This window comes from Lagopus leucura, unplaced genomic scaffold (genome assembly GCF_019238085.1).
Source record: "Lagopus leucura isolate 7727_CA_CO unplaced genomic scaffold, USGS_WTPT01 Super-Scaffold_1, whole genome shotgun sequence".
NCBI lineage: Eukaryota > Metazoa > Chordata > Aves > Galliformes > Phasianidae > Lagopus > Lagopus leucura.
In genome coordinates this window covers 5,460,890-5,481,090 of record NW_024962250.1, presented here as the reverse complement: position 1 = coordinate 5,481,090, position 20,201 = coordinate 5,460,890, and the positions used below count along the sequence as shown (strand labels likewise).

At 36.6% G+C, this 20,201-nt stretch overlaps 1 long non-coding RNA gene across 2 annotated transcripts in view; it reads right to left on the bottom strand.

Annotated features, from left to right (window-relative positions):
• The window catches only part of LOC122177898, a 38,122-nt gene extending 18,485 nt beyond the window's left edge, over nucleotides 1–19,637 (bottom strand). The window contains exon 1 of one of the 2 annotated variants that reach the window (XR_006178195.1): nucleotides 19,592–19,637. This is a non-coding gene — a long non-coding RNA (uncharacterized LOC122177898). Of the gene's footprint in view, nucleotides 1–12,347; nucleotides 12,406–19,591 lie in introns of those variants that run through there. The other variant, XR_006178196.1, reaches the window with a different exon arrangement.
• Between the last annotated feature and the right edge of the window lie 564 nt (nucleotides 19,638–20,201).

Below are 20,201 nucleotides of genomic sequence, written 5' to 3'. Positions count from 1 at the left end.
GATTGGACTTCAAACATGAAAAGCAGATTAAAACCCAGACAGATAAGCATGAGAAATCTCTCTGGACCTGATAATAAAATTATTCAGAAAGGCAACAAAAATGGTGAACAAGAATAAGAGCTTTGAATTAAAAATACAAGCTGCAAAATATTGGGCAACCATGCTGAGAAGAGCAGAAATGGCAGAAAAACCTCTGCCCAAAATAAACCAAACCAGGTCCAAGAAGGTTTTGTGGACTAGATGTAACCAAGTACAGTCAGCAGTAGCAAACTATGTCTTTGCCTCCCCCAGTAATATGTTCAATTAATGAGACATGAATTTCATGCAAAATGAACGTTGCAGTAAGTAAATAATTGTAATGCAGATACTTTAAACTCTGAGGGCTATGTTATGTTCTGGCTGTCACCACTTGTCCCGGAAAAAAAAAACAGACAATTTCACATGTCAGTATTTGTTGAACATGAGGTTTTCAAAATGAAACTCAGCCAAATTCACAATGTGCTACAAATCTCAGAAGGGCTTTACTCAAGACTTTTATCCCAGCTCTATAGGTGCATCAGGCAACCCTGTACAAACACCACATTATTAGTCAAGCTGAGTTTTGGTGGCAGTTGCATCCAGGCTGTTTGTCACGGATAAATAAATGCTTAGCAGATTGGGCACAGATCACAAACAGAAGGAGGTTTCCAAAATAAACCAGAACAATAGTGTTTGACAAGAACTTAAGGAGAATCAGACTGCAGTGAGACATACTGCTTGGAATGCAGTTAAACTGCATTTAGATGCTGAAAGCTTCATCTATTCAACACTGCTCTCCCGACAGAGCCTCCTGCTGTTCCTTCAGATCTGTCAACAGTTTATACTTAGTTGCCTCCAGTCTAAATTGTTAAAGAAATTTGTACTAAAGAGCAACATAAAACCTGCCATAAAACACACATATATTACACAGATCTGGATCGTTTGATGGACTTTAGTTTCTAATTAGGAGTTGCAGTTTGTCAGCAGATATAGCGTACAGAATGAGTTATAGTGTGGAGATCAGGATGGTAAGATGAGCTCCTGAAAACAAAAGCTATTGGGGAAAGAAGTCTGACAGTATATAACAGGACAGCCTTAGTTGTGGGAGCAGCAAGTTATTTTAAATGATGAGATGGAGCTAAGAGCAAGAGTTGGAAGTCTGCTTTGGGATAAGCTTGGAAAAATGCATGGGATGTGGTAAAACAACTATAAAGTCTGGAAACAAAATGGAATTTTGTTATCAGGAGATACACAAATAACAGTCACGTGGAACTAGGCTGCTTGATCTGCTGTGATTCAGTCTGTGGTCTAGCATCCAGACTGGGAAAGGTATCATATCATTTAAGGAACAAGAAGTAGGATCATTTCTGGAGGGACTGCAGCAAGCAAGTGCAAATCTGGAAACATAGATGTCCTATGACCAGATGATAATTAAAGATCCCTTTCAACTCAGATGGATTTTATTACATGCTTTCTTTGTCCAGCTGTGCCATAGCTTTAGTTGGAGTCCTATTTTATATGATTTTGATTATAGAAATTGACATTAAATGTAGGAACACATCCTTGTTTTTTCAAAATATTATCTCAGTTGGCAATGAGCTCAGTGTAGCTATTTTGGATACATCTAGTTGTAAGAACTATGCACTTTCCAGACAATGTTAAGAATAATGAACTAAGTTATTATGGTAATTGTACCTAAAAATTTAGAAGCGATGAGCAGCATGCGAGTGTAACACCCTGGACAACACAGAGCTCCAAGAAATACAATACATCCACCTGCCCCTAATGAAGTCCACATCCCTTTTTGGGGATTCTTTTGTTTTGTTCTAATAAAGCTAATACTGACAGTCATTTACTATTATTTACTTCCAGCTTCTCATCTTCATGAAAACTAACAGAAATATTAATGTTCTTGAAATTTCTCTTTTTCTCTCCTCCTCTTCAATTAAAGTTGTGCTTTAAATAAAAAAAAAAAAAACAAAAAAACAGCACTTTACTTTTAATTTCTCCCTCAGACAGCATGTTTATAGCTTTTCATAGAATACCTTGCAACTCTGATGTTACAATGCAGTATGTCTCGATGGAAAATTAGTCTGTTTTTCAACCTCCTTAGCACTTTAACAACATGAAAAATTTAAACGACTTTCAAAGTGAATGATGCATTCATTTATACATAATAAAAATACCAAAAGGATTTCTGTAATGTATGCAGAAAATAATTAAAACAGAAACAAGAATTTTAGGCAAATATCTGTGTAATACTGAATGTAATCTTTCATACTCACCAAAGATGAGTAATCTTACAAGGCAAGTTTCATATGCTTTTGTGAGTTATGAGCAATGTTTTAGCCATTCAAAACAATGCATTAAATAGACTATTATCATTGCTTCTCTCAAGGATTCTCTAAACTGGCAACGGCCTTTCAAAGTCTACGCAATTCTAGCCTTTTCAGCCTCTATTGCTATTGACTTGCATGCCATAGCCTCCTTTAATTTTTATATAAATAATTATTACTTTTGATGCAAGTAGCTTGCTGAATTTGGACTTTTGAATGCAGGCCTAAGAGGATAAGGTGATAAGTCACAATGTAATTCAATTTATGTGTGAGAACACGTAAGGTCTTGTAAATGGTAGAAAATAAAAATCAGCAAATAGGCACCAGAATTCTCTACATAAAATTCCGAAACCCTGTCAAGCCACAAATAAAAGCTCTCTTTAGTCTTGTCTCAGGAACACAGCATGCTCATTATGTTCAGCATCTGTGTTTGTTCTCTCTTTCACAAAAGCTATACCTCCAGTTTGAGCAGCACCCACCTAAAATCCTTCTGCCATGACACCACAGTGCACCTGAGCACAGGAAAGTTGATCTGCTGGAACTTTAACTTCTTTCACACATTTCAGGAAAGAAGTCTGGAAGCTAGCAAGGGAAGAAGTCCATGAATGAAGTATATTTGTGCCTGACCTCTAGCAAATGAGTTCAAATCACACTTTCAGTTACAACAGAGAAAATATCAGCGGGTGGCTCCAAGTCTCATATGTCTATTGCCATTTGTAAATTATATCTACTCTAGACCAGTGATGTTTTTATTTCAAAGAACAAAATTGATTCAGATTACATTTGTCTTTACTGGACTGTTATCCCACTATGGTCTTCTAGCATGTCTAGGCAGCCTTCTGCTTCTAACAGAAGGTTTTTACTTCTCTATTTCCAGCAGAGACTCTCTCTGCTGTAAGCTCTGTACGTTACATGAAAACAAGGTTTTGGAGCTTATGACTACTCAGAGTGATTAAAAAGTCATAAGATCCAGCAAGTCAACCTCAGAGACTTTAAAATTTCTGCAAAACAGTAAGACTTTTCTGTAATTCTACCTGTTTACTACTTACACTACTTTTTTTTTTTTTTTTTTTTTTTTTTTAAACTGAGAACTATGATTTAAGGATGCCATCCTACCAATCTTCCCCATTTAGCACAAATGCAGTTAACTTTAGTTATGGGTAAATGAATAACTACAGTTTCATGCAATTCCAAAGTTCCTTGGATTCTTTCACAATGAAAGCTTCTCACAGGGGTATAAATGCTGCTTGGTAACAAGCTCAAATTGCATAGAACCAACAGATGAAGAGAGATACTCTGTATTTTGTTGGCTCACACTCCCCCAGTGTTTCACCTAATTATATAATTATTCTCTCACCAATAAAAACTTTGCACAAAGAATAACATTGAGGTTATATAAAGGGGATAACAATTAATTGCTAACAACTGCCATTTCATTGCTACCCATTTGATAAAGTGCCAATTACATACCTATTTGTTAATGTATTAAGACAAAGTGCAATCATATATTTACTACTTTTATAACTTCAAACATAAATGTAGCAGCTTGAGGTGTGCCTTCTGCATTCTGCACCCATGCTGAGTTACCTGAAGATCCTAGTGAATAGGAAATTAAGGTACCAGAACTAGCCCCCTAGAACTGAAATAAAATATTCACTTGGAACTCTTCAATCTCACCCATCTAGAAGTATTCAGTGAAAGGAGATACTAAGTGCCAGCACAATTTCAGATTGTATACTAGTAAGCAACACAATGCAGTATTCTTGCAATGTGTCTTCCTTTCATGAAACAGAGGAGGAAGACTGCTTTATACAGGGTGCTGTTCTTCCTATTTGACAAATATGTGAAGGATTCTATGCCATTACTTTGAGTAGCAACATGTAGATGAGGATGACAGCGCTATCAGAGAAGCACAAAGACAAATGCATAAAATGGCATATTGTGACTTTGTCCAGCCAAATTCCAGGTAGAGGAGTTTGTCCTGAAGGCATGGAGACCTTAAATGGAGATACTCATGCTTACTGTACATGATGACAGTCTAAGTTCCCATATTTTATGAATAGATTATACGTAGCTCTTTACATCTGAGCTCTTGGAAATTATTACCCCTCCTACCATCCAGATAAATAAGTGCTTCTAAGTTAAACAAAACAGACTTCTAATACTACTTTCTTATTTCTGCTGTTCTTCACATGCTTGTGCACTAGAACCTACTACATATCCAAGGGACATCAGCATGTTTAAAATTGTGGTTGCTGAGTTTACATTTACATCCCTCAGCAGTTGCCAGGTTGAAGTCTTTTTCTAAGAAACTGCAAAGTGTTGGTATAGAAAGGGAAGGGAAAAATGAAGACTTCCATTCAGTCTTTATAGATTACAGCAGCCAGGCTGAAACTCTTGATTTCAGTACAGCATAACAGAAAGTCATTGGCAAAATTCTCCTCAAAAGAATACAAGAAAAGTCAGTGATTAGAAATGGAGTAGAGAGACTCAATTCTGCTGTCCATGAGAACTAAATGACATTTTATCGCATGAAAAACAAAGGAAGAAAAAAGCACTGGCATACTAAGCAAATATGACATAGCTAGGTTTCTCTGAGACCTTTATGATAGCTTCTTTTTTCTTTAAGCAGTGATTCTTTCAGACAATCTGGAGCTCAGAAGGTTAACTTCATCTGCTTTCCAGCTTACATTCAGCTCCTCTTACGTTTTTCTACATTCTACTGATGTAGCGTTCATTCTACTATTCTTTATACTGTCCTATTTAACAAGTTCTTAAAAAAAAAAAAAAAACCTAGACCAAACAAACATGTTTCTGTGTATTTCACTTTCTCAATTTTTTCCTCTTTTTTTTTTTTAATTTACATTTCCACCCTTCTACTTTTCTTTCTTCCAAGTATTTGACACATGAAAATTCAAGTAATTAAAACATCATTTGGGGTTTAACAAAGGTAAAAAAGAAGAACTGGGATTAACGAACAAAGATTAAGACAGCTTTTCAGTTGAACATCAAGAAAAAATAGCAAAATCTATTGAATTGTGAAATATTTCTCTACTGAAAGTGATAGTCTTCACTTTAAATCATTCTTACCATACAGTATGGAACAAAGTAACACCAACATCCAAAGGCCAAGTTTTCAATAGCCTTGGTCCTCCCTGCCCACAGTCCACACAGAAATACCATCAGATTTAACCTCATTTTGTCAGTTTTCAAAATTGACATTTTGTTACATTCAGTTCTTCCATGTTTTGGAAGCACAGAATTAGCCATAGAAATAAAACATACAGTACATTTAGCAGAATTTGAGTTTTGAATAAATGAGTTCAAGAAAAGGTGCCGCTCTGCTCATTTTCATCACTGCAAGTTTTCTTACATCCCATGACAAACAAAATACAGCCAATTGTTTCTCTGTCCTCCTCAGCATTTTGCTTAAGAATTCTACTGAGAATAATTTCACCATTATTAATATCTTTTGTAGTCTTATGAAATGCAGTAATAATCAGAAAGAAGCATCACTACCATTTCATTCAGAGGCTGAACACAGCCTCTGTAAGAAATGTGCTCTTAATACTTACTGGACATGACTAATCATCAGTTGGTTTCCCTGCAGTCATTATAGCTACGATCAAAGCCAACAAGCATTAAAGAATAGCAGCATTAGCAACACAGTCTCAACATTTAAGGGAGAATATGTTTCTAAAAATCAAGTGACTGACAGATTTTATTTTTTTGGTAAAGATCTGCTGTAGATAAAAAGATGTTGCAGTTTTACTTATGTGCTGCTCAGGATTGTCAAACCGCAAAGTAATTTGTGAAAGTAGATCATTTATTCACCAAAGCCTATCAAGGAGACATCAAATATAAATATGCAACAATTTCCTTAAGAATAAACCATGCCAAATCCTTGCAAATGTGTTCTTCATGGTTATTTCTCAAGGTCTAAGCATGCTTAAGTACAGTGGAGCTGCAGAAGACAGGCAATAGATGGTATACTTCAATCTACTGAAGTAATTGAATTTACCTCTCAAAATCTGCTAGCAAGTCTCTACTTATTGCAATAACCGATAATGTCTGTCCACTTCAGTAACACTCAAAAAAAGTGTAATATAAGGAGAGATAAAAACAAAAAGTTACTTCTTTTTATCATGTCTTTAACTTGGTAAAAAAAAAAAAAAAAAAAGTTGCCTAATAGTTTGTGATGTTTGGTTGTTTTGAAAATGAACAACCTTCCTTCATTCAAGGATGCACGATATGTTCAGCTGTGTGTCTTCAATGTAACAGGAAATTCCTTGGGTTGTGTGAGTAGTATCGCTCAATAACAGACTAAGATATAAAAAGGAAGGTACCCAAATACAGAAAACAAGAATGCCTTACAGAATGCTTACTTGTGGTCACTGGTATTGTAAATTGAAGATACTCTCAACTTAATCTTAACTAAGTTAGCTGGAGCACTACTAACAGTCTAGTTCTGATATCATACATCTAAGTGGAGGCTATAAAAAAAAAAATAACAGACGCCCGGTAAGTATTTGAGCAATAAAACCAATCTGAACCTTAGGTTTCCATAAGCACTCCAGCATAAGAGTTGCTGCTACTAAGCCTGTTCACACTCACCAAGCCACTATATTAGATATAGCTTCAGAAGAGTACAAATGTATAAACAAAACGTTCTGTTCTGCTAAGAGTCACATGTGACTTCAGAAGACTTAGATTGTGTGATCAACTAAAATCATTGTGAAAAAGATCCATTTCACCATCACTGAGTCCAATAAAAATACTGTGTAAAATCTTGCCAAGTTTTCAAGCCCATCATCTGTCTGAACAAGGTGCAATAGGACTTGTCCAATACACACTTTGAACGAAAGAAGCAATTAAGCTTGCACTGTAACTGCTTGTCACTATGTCTTAAGGCTGAAAATACCCAACAACTTTAGTGTTAAATAAAAAAGCAAAAGATAAATGAAAAAATACATGCAATAGTAATTTACTAATGAGATTAGGTATTTATGCACTGTAAAGAAACTTGCGTGGTCTAGGTCTACAAAGCATATGTGACAAAGTCTGGAAATCAACAGCTGCAAAGAAGCTGGAATTCAGCAGTGGGAGAATTATAATTCACAAATATTTACTTTATAACTCTGGAATAACATCAAATACTTTGGTTTAAAATGAATATATAATATTATTTCTTTTGTATTAATCAAAATATCAATCAAAATGCTTTTCAACTTAACAAATATTAGTTGTCTTTGTAATTTTTTTAATCAGAACCATGCTACATTTTAAATCTGTCAGTCACTGTAATCTAATTTTACAAAAAATGTTTAGGTTTTAACTTTATAGTGACCCTTCTGATTAGAATAAATTATAGCTATGATATTAATATAACCACAAGTTGGCATTTCACAATTTGTGAAGTAATTTTGAATGTCCAATATTTTGCTTTTCCATTTTTAATTACTTTTGTTGCATTTACCTGTCACAGCTAGAATTTTTCATCTTTCTTTGTTAAATATTCTTCTATAGGCAGATTCTTGGTCATTCAATAACTCCTAACTCAAATAAATGAAGTAAAGGGTGGAAATTAACATCGACCATCAAGGTAATTATACTGCATTTTTTCACTTAGAGAATGAAAGGCAAACAGATAAGGAGGAGAAGAAATATTCACAGGGTAAGAAAGATGAAGAAAATTATTAGAATGAATAAAAATCATGAATAGAGTTAATGGAAAAAAGTAATAGTGATGAATCTCAATAAAGTGCTTATTCCCTTTCTTTCTCTCTTGTCCTGCTCCTTTGGTCAAGGGACTGTTGCCTAGCTTAACCTTTTGGATGATCTAAGATTTACTATTATTTTAATCATAAGCACACTACACTGCATGTTCCCCTTGCCACAAGGTTACAGAAAATGTGTTTTGATATTGTACTGCAAGTACTTCTATTGACAACATCAAAAAACTAGCAGTTTCGCAAACAAAGGTCAAATACTACAACATGCAGCTGTAAAATTGGGGTAGGTACATAGTATAGTTATCATCTCATTTAAAATAATAACGGTGGGCAGAGGGATTCTCATCTAATAGAGAATACATGATTCTTCCATATAGTTGGCATAATAGTTCTTTGTAGCTCTAGAAGCATCAGAAGTACACAGCTCACATATTTCTTGATAGTGACCTCTTCTGAATTTCTCTCTCTCAAAAGAGGGGATATAACCCAGAGGGTAACCTTCATATTGCCAGATATCAAGGAAGTTGCAACCTACAAGAGTAAGTTATCATGTTCTCCAGTCTCACTCAGAATCAAGGGGCAAGAATCAACCTAACTTTCCTATGCTAATAAAACTCTGCAGCAGTTCTTGAACATATTGTAAATCAGCATTAAAGAAAAACATGTTTTGATTTTAAAGTTTGAAAAACTGCTATATGAGCATTTAAAAACAATGAGGAAATTAATGACTGTGCAAATTTTTAGTACATTCCTCCTGTGGTTGTTCTTAGCTCTTTAGGAAAACGCAGCTGCCTACTAAATCTGAAGAAGAGCATTTCAGATTGTCTCCTCTACATAAATCCCTACAAAGGCAGAGCAAGGAACTGCTGCTCTGGATTATTCCATTGCTGACAAAGGCACTTCAGGTTTCTCAGTCAACATTCTGAATGGTCACTCAGATGCAGAAAAGCTGTCAAAAACTGGTTTGCTTTCTAACAGTCAATAGCTGAAATAAGGCCACTGCCTTAGAAACATAAGACACTTCTTATTACAAGAAGTGTAATCCAAGAAACAGAAGTATGCCTTCCTCAGTCTTTTATGCCTGGTCCATCATATTCTTGCAATTTTTGTTACCTCTTTTAGAAGCAAAATACTGGAGAAGACAATCTTAGATCTTAAGATAGTTATGTTGCATTTAATTTCCTCCAATGATACAGTCATAGCCCTAAATCCCTATATAATTTCATTACAAAAAGTTTGTTAACACAGTGATGTCATGATAATTTTTTTTTTTTTTTACACTAAAACTTTTAGAGCCCATTGTAATATTTCATGATTATCTCAGACCTGCCTCATTTTGTTGGATTTCCAACTAGAATATTAGAAATATTATCTTCCAAATACACTGTAAGAGAAAATCCAGATCAAAAACATCTCACTTGGTAAAATAAGCCACTTGAAAGTGTAATAAATCCGTGAGTTTGTAGAAGATATCTGGAGTTTTAAATCATGTAAAACAGGCTGGTAATTGCTCAAGTGAGAGTTGTTGAAATAGTGTCACACTTCATTCTTTTTTAGATACCTGAGAGCATGGCAATCATTGTTCCAAGGGCTGAAGTTGTATGAATCTACTGAGCATTAGGCTTCCCAGATTCTGCTACCTGATACGTTTCACACTCAGCATACAACTCATGTGAAAGGACTACTTAAATCCGCAGAATAAGATATGAGATCAATGGTGTGAACAGTATCAATAGAAGAAAAGTGTTTAGATCTTAACTTCCTCCCTAAAGCATAGCCACAGGGGAATTAATGAATTTTAAAAGGAGTTAATTTTTCCTAACTAATCTTTATGCTTTGACATACACTGTTTAACACAACTGAAGAGCAGCTACCTCCAAGAAAGCTGGTATTCACACTGCTGATCCAAACAGTGAGCAAAGACAGCTTTGGCTACAAGATGCAGCAGATTCCACTGAGATTACAAACACACAGCATGCATTAAATGAGTTTTCAAAGAGCTGCGACATTTTAGCAGAGAAGGTTTGGTTATTAAAATCCTAACATGCAAAGGACATTGTATGGTATTCTAAATTTCTTTTTCAACATTAAATTATCATTGAATAACAGTTCAGACTACATAGATAGTTCAGACTACATAGATAAGTTTAGTGCATTTTTTCACTCCACACCAAGTATTTCATCAGTAAATATTTGGTGTACAGCCAATGTTGTATATGCCCACACACACTTTTCTTAGCTTAGACAGATAGCTTTTTTTTAAAAAAAAAAAAAAAAAAAAAGGAGAACTTGGTGAAATTCAGGCAACTGGCAACCTGTCTCTCACTTCAAAACTGAAGTGCATGCTTCCAACATTTCTCTGTGTTAGTCTCTTTCTGTGATAGTATATAACCAGGATTTGAGAGTTTTACGTGAAAACCAGAGCCAACAGAAGAAATGCTTAAATATTTTAATCCTTCAAATACTGCATTGATTTTTGTCTGTGAAGTTCAATAGAGCAACAGTATCCAACAGAATTTTTTTTGTTTTAATAGGAATATATCAAAAACAGGGAGCATATCCAAGATTCTGAAAAGATAAGAACTATGAGAGACTTCCATCTAACTGTTCTTTGATTATCTTGATTAGGAATTGAGCCCCTCCTGTGGGGCTTTTATGCTCAAATTCCTATTCACAGAAACCAGGATGCTGACAGAGTCCTGATTACACCGAAGATTCTAATTGTCATCACCAACCACACCTGAGGATTCTGTTCAGGAAATTCTGCCATTGGCCAGAGAGCTGCATTTAAGCTCTGGAGTTAGTCTTGGCCCTTTCCTAAGCAGCTTTGCAGACGTGCTGTACCTTGTGGTTTAGATTTCTGCCTTGACACTACAGACTGGAGATCAGTGGGCTATTAGCTGACCAGATATACTATACTCTTCTTCATTGCGCATGGTGAGCCTGTGCTCTGCCTCCCTTATAGTCACCATGAGTTTCTGGCTTGCTTTTCCTTCTGGAGCAGACTGTTCTCACTGCTCCCTGGCAAGCTGAATCTCACACCAAAACAGACTTAGGCTGTACCTCAGACAGGAAGAAACTTCATTCTTCCCCCCTTCTGGTGCATGGTCTCTTTGCTGCAATGAGGTCAATTTCATGCTAATATCCAATTGTAAACTGATGAATTTAACGCTGAACAAAGCAGGCTGCAATAACATCAGCTGTCAACAGATCTTATGGCTCCTGCCTTGTCTCACTGCAGCTAAGTTTTTTTCAGTTTATTCTGCTGGTTTAGATTTGGTCTTATTATTTATAGGGAGAATTTTATTCCAGTATGTGTACGCCAGGTCAGACCAGGTAGCACAAATTGATAAAGGCATCATAAGAAACAAAGCTGGCACAAACACCATTCTGTTCTCTGGCCAAACCAAGATCAAATTTATATTGCTAGATAGCTTGGCAGTCTCATACAAATCAAGCTTTAATGAACAACTTCAGATTTTATGCTGCCACAAAAATGCTGTATTTTCACCCTTTGTAATTCAATTGCAAAAGAAGATGCAACCATACCTCTCGTGTCAAAGTGATGTGTCAACACAAAGACTACCTGTGGTTAAATCCATTCTTTATCAAGTAGGACTATATCTTCCTCAACTGTGAACATTCAAAACTTCACATTTACAATTGCTATAGAACTAATTGTATTGATGATTGAAAATTTTGCAGCACAATTAAAAACAAGAATTTCTCACAAGATGTATTGCATTTACCATCCATATAAATATGAAGTATATTTGTTAATCAAATTCATTATTTGATTATGGGGATCAGTCCTTGAATTTACTTGACCTGTGTCCAGAAGCATGCGAATCTATATAAATGAATCTTGCAGTTACTGAGTCTTACGTTCTAGAATTTGTACCTGATATTTCTCAGTATTGAAATAAAAACAGTAGCAGGAAAAATGAGATTTTAGAGAAATGCCTTCAACCTTTAGTTCGTGACAATGGAGTATTCCCTCAAAATTTCTAAATTAAAATGGACTGTGAACAAAAAAAAAAAAGCAGTAGAAATGTAGGATGCTTCATTAATTAAGGAAGAACTGGTTGATTAATTAAGACTCGTGTTTCTATGTTAAAATTTACGCATCATAGTGAACAAATTCTGGAGACAGAATGTCTTCATAAATAACCATTGGAGGCCATCCCCCAGAAACTGGAAAGAGACACCGCATTCTCTTTTGGAGTTTATAGTTTTTTTTGTCTATGTTCTTCTGACTAACCTTGTATCTTCAGTGATTCCTCTCACCAAGGTGTCCTACTGTACAGAATAGACTTAAAGCAGGTTATTCTTGACTGTCTCTTTGAATGTTGGGTAGGGAAGGCCAATACCTTTCCCCAGCTTGTCCTTTCCTTTTCAGTCTGTTCTCTCTCTCTTTCTCCTGCTCTCGGTGCTCAGATTTTGAGATCTAAAAAAAAAAATCTTTGTAACAGGACCACAAGTGTTTCACCAATACATACTGAACTGCCTGCTGAGCCAAGAATAACATAGCTGACTTTTTCCTAAGTTTCACTAAAAACTGTTAACTAAATCCCACCATGCACCATAGGAAAGCCAGTAGAAACATTACAAAAACTGTAATTATGAGAGAGTCCTTTTAAGAAGACCGCTAAACAAAAAATGTCACAGAAAACCCACATGAAGCTAAATAACTTCCAATCAGAAGCCGCTCCTACAGAATTGCAGTCTAACTCCTGGGCAGTGTGCTGGACATTTTTATGTAGGTCACTCCAGATGTGACACCACCTATTTAATTCCACAGAAATAACAAAGAACACAAGAAATGCTATTTAATAGAACAAATTCTCAGCCACAAATCCCTATTTTTCAACGCAATCCCCACCATTAGCTGTGCATTTTCACTGGTGATGAAAATTTTCCTGCACGGAGAAGTACAGTTCCACGCGTTGCTTCACACACTCTTTCATGTCAGACACCATTTTGTCTGCCCCCTGCTGCCATCCGTCATACAGCAGCGAAATGTAACTACTGTTGAGAAGGCTTAACCCCTACTGCCTTATCACCAACATCTGCCTCTGACATTGCAAGCCAACATCATAAAATAGAGGGCATTACTTTCAAAGCAGCCCTTGTAAATAGTAGAACATTGACCCAAGTTGCCAAAGATATGTCTTACAATGAGCAGGAAATGCACAACTGCCTTGTTCTCCTGCTTTGGTTTCTTTTAATCATTCAGTGGAGATGGAAAGGGGGAGAACTAACCTGCATCTCTGCACACTTGAATGATCAGGCAAAGACCAAGGTGCACAAATCACTAAAAAGTAATGCCTCCTACTGATTTCCGTAAGAACTACAGCAGATACAAAGACACTATTTGATAGAGAGAATTCTCAGCTACAAATCCTTATCTTTCAATATAGTCACCACTATTAGCTATGCATTTTCACCAGCAACAAACTGGAACGTGCATGCCAAGTCTGTAAAAATCTACACCAGTGGTGGTGGCTCACTGTTACTGTCACTCCCTGCTGAAATGCACCCCTCACTGTTCACATCAACTGTTCAGTCAGCAAGCATTGATGAATGTTAATGAGTGCTTTACTCAGAGGAATTAAATTCCACAACTTCACCTCATACGCACTTCCATTTCAGACTACCCCTCTACTGTCATTTGTCACATGGCAACTTCACATAGCAAGATATTGTCTGGGAAGTTCAACGTCTACTGCCATACCACCAACATCCACCCCTGATCTTGTGGGTCAGCATAAAACAGGAGGAGATACTTTCCGATACTCAGCTGAGGACTGTGTTTTATCAGCCAGCTGTAAAATCCTCCTAAGAGGTCAAATATGGCTCCTTGCTTCCTACTATTTTATTTCCCTTTTGCACTCCTCAGCATCCTGGAAGGAAATCAAGGTGGCAATCCAGACTATCACACAAAATGAGACTATGAAATGTACTTCACAGCTTAACATGCTATATATTTCAATTGTCATCCAAAGCAGATGTAAGGCTAATATCCCATTTACTAAGCAGTTCAGTTACAGTGTCAGATTTCTTTCAACAGTTTGTCCCTTCCCATCCTCTTATTCTGTACATGCAGTAAATAAAGGAAGTAGGAATGTCCAAGATTTTTCTAGCTTAATAAAACTGAACATTAACATTAATATTCTGTGCCAGTCCAAGTCAGCCAGCTCAAATTCCTGCTGCAAGCTTGAAGGATGCAAAATGTTTTGGGAAAAAAGCCACGCACACACCTCACACCTACAATATCAGAAACAGAGGGGTAGGAGATTCCTTCTATGGGAACTCAGAGGTATTCCACGAAGAACAAAAACATCCTTTTGATAATTGACAAGTATTACAGATTCCCTGTTCAATCTTAAAAGCAACTCGATAGCATGCTGACTAAAAATAGAACATGCTAATTGTCCTCTTCTTAGAAAATCAGTCTCTTCAGTATGACATTCTGGCTTAAACCACACCAAGTACTATGCCGTGGTGTCAAATTATAAAGCACTGCTGCCATCTGCAGGGCTTTATCCTAAGCATGTTTTTGAACTGGGTAAAGCTTCCAGAAAATATTCTCTGGAAACTTCTTCCTCCAGCATCACAGTGGGGCCAGTACGCTGCATGTCATCACAATTGCTCTTTCATTTGCACCACCCTCACTTGGTGAAAAAAGGCTAAATAAGGTGAAATAAACTATTCAAAAGTAAACTGTGTTTAAATACGGCAATTTCACAACTGCCCTTCTTGTTAGCTTATTTCTAGGACTACAAAATTAACTACTAGCCTATTATAAAATTTTGAAAACCTGATAAAATATATTTTGACTTCTGTTCCATAAAGAGAGTTCTGATCGTCTTTTATCCAAAAAACATTCCTGCCCCCAGTTTGATACTAGTTTTATATTTGCAGGAAACAAGTCTATGAGAACAAAAATATTATCAAATGTGCTTTCTTTAAAATAAGCACAAATTATCTAGAATCTGGGTAGTGGAAGAGAAAAAGTCCCAGAAAGATGGTTTAGTATTTAATACAGATAGGTTAAGTGATCCAATCTCTGCCAGTGGTGGAACACGGATCCATATGCACCAAAACAAACAAGATATGTTGGCTGGAAAAAGTTAAGGATGTGATCATGTGAAGGCAGAAGGAAAGAAAAGAAATAGATAATACCCAGAATGACAGATGGGCTGAGCAACAGGGGTGTAAATCAGGTTATCTAGTGCTAAAGGTACATGTAAAATCTGTGTGTCAGATGTAAATCCTTCAGATACTACAGGAGAAAGACTTGTTCTACCATCAAACACACAGGCCGTTAGGACTAACCAGTTAATAAAAAAAACTCAGGAATACAAATGTAGCTCCGGGAGCTAGACACACTAGATCAAGCGTCATGATTCTTCAGACCTTTTGATTACCTGGATCTGTATGTTCTGTTGTCAGAGATACTCCAGGGATTTCTTACTTAAAATTATTGAGTTCAAATATCAGGATGAGTACACGTTTCTGATGTCTTTACATCTTAAACTTATGAAGAAAGTAAAATAGCTAGGGCAAGCACACTCCTTTCTTGCCTTTCTTTCACGTAGAAGTCCTTGTTGCTGAAGTCCTGCTTCTTCTAGCCTGAACAATAGCACTGGAGATGCAGAAGAACGACTGACTTAAGAGTTTTGACTTTTCTTTTGTATCTAACAGGTTGTTTCTCTCTCTTTCAGCCTCACGTTGATTTATTTATTTTTTAAGAACAGGTTCTTACTGTACCCTACATTCAGCATGAGATCACTTTAACAAAAAAAGTATATAATCGCCTATTTAGGGCAGGCAGAAATAACGTCTCTCTGCATGAACTTAAAGTTAGAAAGCCATTATCACCTTCCAATTTCATTTATTTGGTAATTGCTTCTCAATTTGGTTTTGCTTCTCAAAAAGTCTAAAAGCCTAATTTCATAAACAGCATTAACAGCAGCTGATGGCTGACAAACCTTTGTAGCTTTACATACATTACCAAAAGCATACCAAAAGCTTTGTTTCCCTGAATGTAACTGTAAGGAACAGCGGCAAATCCAAGCAAGCTTCTATAGATTGAACTTCAGCAAAAAAATATGGTTCTGCAAAATTTTCATCACCTGCTGAGCTGACCATGGCTTTTCCACTGCTATGCTTGCACCATAAAGCATCTAAGCTAGCAAATTCCAAAGACCTACACAGGGTCCTCAAGGATCCTGCAATGGTGGTGTCTCTGAATACAAAGCACAGCTAATCTGCAACTCACTGTACATAATTAATAACTGCACTGCTAGTCCAAGGATGATCAGATTGTTCCCATATCCATGTTCCTTCTCCCATAACCCTGAGTTTCTCTATGTTTTCTTCCCTGCATTCCATGCTGCTCTCTGCCCAATTCTATACATTCAGCGCTCTCCAAGAAGTTTGAGAGACGCTGTGGGGCATCTCACTTCTACTCTGCAGAATTTTGCTTAAGGCTTTCATTATATTCTTTAATAATTGTAAAGCAATTAAAGCATCATCCATTTTCCAACCCAACAGTCTAGAAAACTCAAAATGTTAAGTGGTTTGTTAGGATAAAAACCTCTTGTTCTCTTTTGCAGTAATTCTTAATTAAAAAGGGGAAAAAAAAAAACAAAAAAAAAACAACAGAAGCACAGTGCAAGTCAGGTCAGAGAATCCAAACAGCTGGAGAATCTGAGCTCTGTATTTTAAGATCTCAGATTACTTACTAATCATTTCCTTCATAAAAATGAAACCACATTTTTACTATGCATACAGTCTGTGCAAGCTATCAACAAAAAATCTCTCTGAATTCTGGAACTGGGAAAACTACATAAAAACTACTGCCAACCTATTTCAAGCAAGATTGAAGATATTGGGCAAATTTCCCAACTTTTCAATTGCTTAAATAACATCACATTGTCTCAAAGTAGCGTTATTTACAACATTGTTTTCAAATGACAATGTCTGCAGCTAAAAATTAGTTTTAGTCACTTTCCTGTCAGCTAGAAAAAGCATCTCATCAGTAAACTCAATTAGTTATGCAAGTTATAGGCGTGAATTAATGAGCTTAAGATAGTTTCCAGTAAACAGATATTAATATTATGGTAACATACCTGATACAACTTGCACTTTTTCAGCAGAATTCAAGTTAATTCTATCAGCCACATTCATAGCAAAACAAAACAAAACACAAAATAAACACACAAACAGCTCTTTATTAACTGGGACACTACTACCCAAGTCTTTCAACAGAATGAGCTTCCACTCATGACTCCACTCTACTCCAACATATAACTGAACTTGCCATATACGTAGGACTGCATTTTTTTTTTCCTCTACATGCCACTGTTATAGCATACAAGCTGCAGCAAGTTATTAATACGGAAATTCATTCTGTATTACTTTGTGTTGCAATCATGGTATCCTAGCAACTGTTGTGCCTGCTATTCTCTCTTCAGAAGATTTGCTGACTCATGCAGTTCCCAGTACAGCAGCTTTACTTGGTTGATTAGCATTACTGTATCTGTGCATGTCTGATGTCACACCTAAATATAGCCTTTACTTCTCCTTCCATGCAGCACTGAACTCCATAATGTGGGCCAATTCCAGAGGATGAGACAAAGATGGTTTTGCCCTTTGCAGTACATAGGATACAATGGGCCCAGGGAATAAAATTAAGGTGTTAAGATGTTAATGTGTAAATGAATTGGTGTAATCTGTAAAGATAAGCCATAAGGTTCTTTTTTTGCTTCTATTTCAATGCCAGCAGTCAGTGATCTATTATTCTGTTCCGTGAGCATGGACAATTCCTACGAATCCTATACAAATCACAGCAAACATCAGTATCTGTACAAACAGTCATCTAAGAAAGAATAACCAGCAGTAAAACATACTAAGATAACCTATGTGTATTTCAGTTAAAATGATAGGAGTTTAAACTATGGAAAAAGATCTTAAAATCTGTAAAATACTGATGATCTGGGGCCTGTTTTCTTTCTCTTTGTTTTAATATTGCATCAGTCAGTAAAAGACAAGATGCAACTCTGCCAGATTGACTGGTGTTCTATATGCAACAGCACAAGAAGAGTCATACAACATAAACGAGAAGAGGAAAGTGGCACCTGTACCCTGTTCCTTCCACTTTTCTGCTAGGTTCCTCCTTGCATATTTCATTGTTTGCCTTGCTTCTGCTACTTGAAGCTCTGCATTGTATATTTTAAACTGAGCTCAGCAGTTCCATCAGTATGCCAGTACTCTGGCAGAGAAGAAAATACCTGAGATGTGGCCACATGAATGATAAGGATTACTGCTCTTCAGAGTTGTGGTGTGAAATAATCTCAGAGCCTGGGTTTTTTTGGACCAAGACAGAAGGAAAAAGTGTTTATCTTGGACAACATCACTTCAAGATTTGCCTAAGTTTGAGAAAGTTGATATATTACAACACCCTTTCAGTATGAATAATTCTGTCTTTGAAAAAGGAAGAGGCAAATCTCATCAGTAAAAAGCTATCATATTCTCAAACATACAGGAGAAGAATAAACTTCTCCTGTACATACAGAATACATTACAGAGAGAAACCACTCCTGCATTCCTGAAAGAGTAAGCCAATTCAAAGAGCAACTGTGCATTTGCATGGTGGAATTACGTCCTGCTGTCTTGTAGATATATGAGATTTGCAAATGGTTCTTTCATCTAAATAGCATAATCCCCTCAAATGATAACACTAGTGAACATGTCTAATGAGAATATCAGAGGAAGAAGTGGCTTTGATCAGAGATGAGAAAAAGCATTGGGCTATTCTAATACAGTGCTGATAATACTCTGATGCTTCAGCTGACAAAGTTTCAGATAAGTAATAATCAATTATTGCAGATCATATAGACAGAAAGAAATCTCTCAGTTTCAGTTCCAGAACACTGCTTTATGTCCAGAGATAAATTAGGCCTTTTCTCAACTCCTTAACTTCATTCTTTCTCCCAGTCACATTTAACTATAGCCTTCTTTCTATAGCTCACCGTATTTTTCCCATCCCTACACCCACAGAATCAGAGTAGTTAACTCAGAAGGTAACCCCAAAGGTCATAACAGTCCAGTCTTCTGCTCAAGCAGGATCACCTACAGCCTATCACCCAGAATTGTACCCAGACACTTTCTGGACACCTTCAAAGGAGGCTCCATAACCTCTTAGAGAACTTGTACCAGTGCTCTGCCATCCTCACAGTAATTGAGTTAGGATTACAAGTCCTTAATATCACTTCATTCCCACGCTAAAGACATAGGCTTCTTCATTGTACAGAGACAGATTAAACCAGCAATGCTAACCAACAATACAGAATTCAGTTACTTAGGAAGCACGTTTTCCCCTCCTATATGGCAAAAGAAAGTGATGAGAGTGCCTTCAAATGGGATATAGGCACTATAGAAAAAGAAAAAAACAAACAAACAAACAAACAGATAATAAAGAAAAAAAAAATGACTCACCTCCTCCAACAACCACTGATAACTTGAGACAAGTGCAGTCCTGACTCAGAGAAACACCACTCCCTCAGCTGCTAACCCTTAAAGGAGGGTGAGGGGTGGATCCAGGCTCCACCTCGTCCGGTCATTTGGGAACATTGCTTACACCTGAACTCCGTAGGCTAGCCATGCCTGCTCACCTTGTGCTCAACCATTGGTTCAGGCTTTGACCTGGCAATTCCACGGCACCAACATAATCCATTGGTCTGCCATAACTTCAGTGAAAAACCTTCTGTGATATTCTGCTTCCCAACTATAATTACCAAGAACATATGTATTTTCAGACATTAGCAATCTGCAAATTTAACTGAAGCTTATCAAAAAGCTGTGAAAATGAATTGTTTTGTGTAAATCAGCTTCTACCCATTTCTACAGATTTTGCACTCCTAGTAGTGAAGGATATCCAGAAATTGCAACTGGGAACAAAAACGCACTAGTCGGACTGCCTAAATATCACAATTTGATTTTTCACTTATTTTATTAAGCCCATTGTATATATGCATCTGTAACTGACTTTCACTGACACAGGTGATCTCTAGCTTTGAAAAATAATTTCTATTCAAACATATACATA